Genomic DNA, 5,000 nt, shown 5'->3' with positions numbered 1-5,000 from the left:
TCTACGTACCTTTTAAAATTTAAGTGCTCCTAGGGTCTAAAATTTTAGTTTCGAACATATAATGAATGAACAATGCTTCCACTGTTGCTTTACATTTTAATAATGTTAACACATTTTAATCTCATAAGTAACAGATGTTTGTGCACATATATTCTGAAAATGTTGTACCAAATTCATTAATGAATCTATTTCAATTGAAGTACATGTTGCAAATGGGTCCCATACCTAATAAATCTCTGCCATGAGATTAAAAAATTTTACACCTCCCATTAGGCAGACAATATATTGCTACTGTGTAAAGTTCAAGGGTTAAAATATATGCATGATAATTATCCATGAGCAAAGAATCAAAGGCAGCTAACATTGATATAATTAAGGAAAGTCTGAAATTATAGGAAGTGCACTAATTTTTCAAACCACTGTATGTCAACTGATAATTAATGTAGCTTAAGTTATAACCATAACAGGCAAATCTGTCAAAACTAGGAGTCCCTGTTTGCATGATTGTGACAAAGCTGAATACATATTATTCCCAATGTTTATAATTTGAGCCAAGTCAGCTGAAAAGGTTATTGGATTCCTGAAATTTTTAATAAGTGCCGACAGAGACATTGCCACACGTTGTGTGCCTGCATTTGCCGCACCAAATACTTCAACATTACCTTGACTGTATGGTGCGGCAATAGTTTTAGTTGGATCGACAATTCTTGGACCTGGGTTGTTTGTACGTCATTTGCGAGTCGAATTAACTCAGGAATGTAAAAGCGATACAAATAGATCTTTGTAAAGCCACAGATGATAATTTGTTACATTTCATAACTGTGAACCAAACTTTTCAATACTGGCAAATAAATGGCCTCTAAGTAAACAAAATTAGGACAGAAAACCAGAATTTCCCCTTGAAGCATCCTCTAAATTCCTTTGTCACCAAATAAACAGAATGCATATCGATCAACTACTAGTCTGTATTGTTGAAAGAATTCCCCAGTTTTACTTCGTCGCATGCCCATACTGACAATAACAGTAGTTCTAAGAACAGTTCAGATTACTAAAAGTCGGATCAGTTTTTCTCAGGTATTCTCAGTTTCGCTCAAAGCTGCTCTAAGGTTCTCAAAGATCACTAGGAGGTGAGATGACCGGCATGTTGATGGAAATCAGTTTGAATGACCTTTATGTCGATACCCGCTCTCGTGCAAAGTGTTTATTTGTAAAACAAATTAGAAAAAATATACAAAATTTTGTCTTTAATGTCAACAATTTACCTTTGGCTCCACAATGGACCTCGACAACAATCACAAAGTTTGAACAGTCAAGATGCGATGATTCGGGCACGACCATGCACATCCAAGAGAAAATGACACATCTTAAGGGCTAGACTTTCAAAAGTCCTTCGTCTCGTGTAGATTCGCGTCCGAAAAATCATGCTTCGCTCGTCAAAACATTTTCTCCCGGGATTTTCGTGAGGTGGATTTGTGGCAAGTCTTCTTAAGGGCTTGAAATATGAGAGGGCTGGTTGATTTCTTCAAACACGCACTGTTTATTTTGTCATGCAAAATGGACTGATATTCCAAGCATACTCTAATACTTCTTTTCAAGTCTTTCTGTTAATTTTTATGACTCAACAATACATTTTTCAGCTGCTATTAATTGTTTTGAATAATCCCCTACCCCCTGCTCCACGTAAAATTACAGTCATGTAAATATATGCAAGCATAAATTTCCATGCACTAATGTGACACGGAAAACAAGAAACGGCTGAAACGGAGGGCATTTTATACCTCATGCGCTTACTGCGCATGAGTAATAATTAACCTCTGTTTAACAAAAACCACCCAAATAACCGATTTTTCGATGGACAATTCATCCCAGAGGATAAAACTATTCACTGGACATGTAATAAATGTAAATATGTTCGAGCGAAACCGAAAACAAGCGAATATTTTGAGGGAAAACACAATTCTGTGAGATCAAAGGACCATCACCGGTGAAGACACGCAATTGTATCGCTACGAAAATAATCTTACCTTTACAGCGATTTTAACGCTTGAAATTCCATCTAATGAACCACAAATCCTTTTCTTTTTACTTTCCGAAGCCTATAGTGTAATTTTTTGGCTGAAAAACTTTAGTAAAACCGCTCCGCGATCAGTTTAAAATTTCGCCTTCGCATCGGCTCAAATTGCCTGACTCGCAAAGTCGGTTATGTAGGGGTCATGAAAGCTAGAAAGCCGAGATTTTCAGGAAAACTGGGGCTATTTCTCCCCAGTAAACACGCCAAATTTCAGCGCGATCAGTGAAAATGGCGGCGAACTACGAATCTTACACGAATGAATCATGAGTGTGCGATTTCCATAGAGGACTTGGAAAAAGAGTATTAAGGAACAAAGTGCCTGGAGAATAGGGAGCTTTCGCGCGTTTTTGAGACGTGGACGACAAACGGAAGAGATCATTTCGCGTGCCAGGACAGTGGTGTCTCCCAGAGTTTTATCCCAATTATCTCTAATGGAGAAAAGATACTTAGCAATGTCAATGTGGTTGTGTAAAGACAAGTTAAAAGGGAAAACAGCTGACTTCCGGTTGCCATCCGTGTCTCAAATACGCGCATGCTTTAGCTCCTTAACGTCTTGCGTGAGTGACGGAGCGCGACTGAACCTGTTGATTCAGGAAGATCGACAACTGATGCTATGGTCGGCTTGGGTTTATAGAAGGTTCTTCCGCCGTGTTTTCGCAGTTTGAACATACCGTGGGCTTTAGAATGATGTAATTTCACATGACACCCAAAATGCCCAAAGAAGTAGAACGAAACATTGCAATAACCACTTGAACCTGTTGAACAACAGCAACAGCAAATACAGCAAAAGGAACAAGAAGCAGGATGGACTTAAATGGAAAAGACTGAAACGGATTGCATTGGGGTAAATAAATAATCTATATATGAAAGTGAAAGTTAGAATTTTCGAGGCAAATGAAAGGTATAGACTATATATACATACAGGAGAAAGGAACACATACCGTGCATTTTACCTTTTCGACACACCCATCTGAAAAATTGGTTTTTGCCCTGAGCGGGACTCGAACCCACGCCTCCCTGATTACTAGTCGGGCATGCTAAGCCACTACACCATCAAGGCTACCACGCTGGCAACGCAGCAGATTAATGAGATGACTTAGCAGCGTGGGTATCCCTAGGGCCCAACTTTCCTTTCAGGGAGGCGTGGGTTCGAGTCCCGCTCAGGGCAAAAACCAATTTTTCAGATGGGTGTGTCGAAAAGGTAAAATGCACGGTATGTGTTCCTTTTTCCTGTATGTATATAAAATAAATAATCTTTAACTGAAAAAGGTCGGCCCGACGTTTTTCATGTTTATGGCAAATCACCTAGATAAAGGTCGGTTTTGGTCACAATCATATGTGCGATTTAATAATAATTTTATCAGTAAAGGAATTCCACAAAACCATTTTCGAGTTTTTAAACTCGTGATAAACTAAACATTTCCGTAAGCACCCTAAAATAACGTGACACAATCCCTTTTGGAGGCTTCAGTAGAACATAATCAAAGGGAGGAAAGAAGTTAAAACACAACTTTGTTTATTTAATAAATTTCAAACATTATTCCTTTTACGTAAACTTGACTATGTACAATAAACAAATTTTGTTCATGATCATTAGAATAATCGCTGAAAATCAAGATGCTCAAGAAACCAGGCCTTTGATTTTCACTAGCAAAACCAATTGAGTTATCCAGTGGATAGCGAGTTATCCAGTGTGGATAAGTTGTTGTAGTTCTCCAAAATTGTGGATAATTGTGGCTTCTGGTTTAAGGAAATGGAATTACAAAGTGCACTCTGTTTTAAAATAGAGAGGACGCCCACGAGAATTCAGAATCTCAACAGTCGAACTTGAATTATTGTTGCATGTATTTCAAAATATTCCTGTTACCGAGTTTATAAGATCGACTGTGAATTTGGAAAGTAGTTTCAATGGCAGAAGTTACGGAAGTACTATGAGGATTTCAATGTTGGCTTGAATGGAAGCTACTGATTCTCCTGAGGGTTAAAGCTTTGTAGTCACGCAAACGGCTTCGGAGTTGCTGGTATTTTTCCAGCTGACATTGTTTCATGCACCACTTCCACATGCACACTCTTACATGTAAAGCCACGTTTTATGCATTGAAATGTCAATGGCAACACAGACACAAGGCAGACAATGTTTCCACGGTTATGTTTCCATGATCAAATTTTCTACGCGACTGTTATTTCATACAACAATCCACAAGGTGTCAAAGCTTAAGCAGAATTCTCGGGAGTTGTACCAATGTGCGAGTCAGCGAGCCATGTGAGTCATGCGAGCCAACATGACGAGCCATGCAAGTCAACATGCAAGTCACACAGTTATTGAAAGCTAACCTTTTTAAAATGGGTCCTTAGACTTAATAACTGTTTATCAGTGCTATTTGAAATGGGTGCTTAGACTTAAATGCGAAATTCGCATGGCTCGCTGGCTCGCATACCCTCCAAGATCAACTCCAAACAACTACATCGGTACCAGATGAACAAAGCAGTGAAATCATAAACTTTGTGGTGTAAAAGGCAAACTAAATGAACTTACAACTCTCATGAATGTATTTTCAAAACGTAAAATAAAACGTACAAGAGATGCATTGTATTCCGGTGTTTCTTTTACTAACTCCATATGCGCAGACTCACGGTATAATAACCCAAGCGTAGACGTCCATATTCGTATTCTCGGTATTGGACTGGAACCAGCTTGCAATGGAGGCTAATGCGGGGGAATCTTTTCAAATGCAAATACTTTCTAATATATTCCCCCGCATTAGCCTCCATTGCAAAGCTAGTTCCAGTCCAATACCGAAAACACGAATATGGTCTATTGCAACTCGTTTTTATTGTTGTGTCGTGTGAATGTGTAATCGCTTGTGTATATACAGGTCATATGAGAATCACTAAATTAATCAATCAACTGTCACTGTACAAACAAAAC

General features: G+C 38.6%; 1 protein-coding gene across 1 annotated transcript in view; it reads right to left on the bottom strand.

Moving 5' to 3' along the window:
• LOC138040124 (contactin-associated protein-like 3) overlaps window positions 1–5,000 on the bottom strand; it is a 23,843-nt gene that overhangs the window by 8,090 nt on the left and 10,753 nt on the right. The gene's annotated exons all lie outside the window — the stretch shown is intronic.

Source organism: Montipora capricornis, chromosome 3, assembly GCF_036669925.1.
Source record: "Montipora capricornis isolate CH-2021 chromosome 3, ASM3666992v2, whole genome shotgun sequence".
NCBI classification, from domain to species: Eukaryota; Metazoa; Cnidaria; class Anthozoa; order Scleractinia; family Acroporidae; genus Montipora; species Montipora capricornis.
This window is presented reverse-complemented; position numbering and strand designations above follow the sequence as displayed.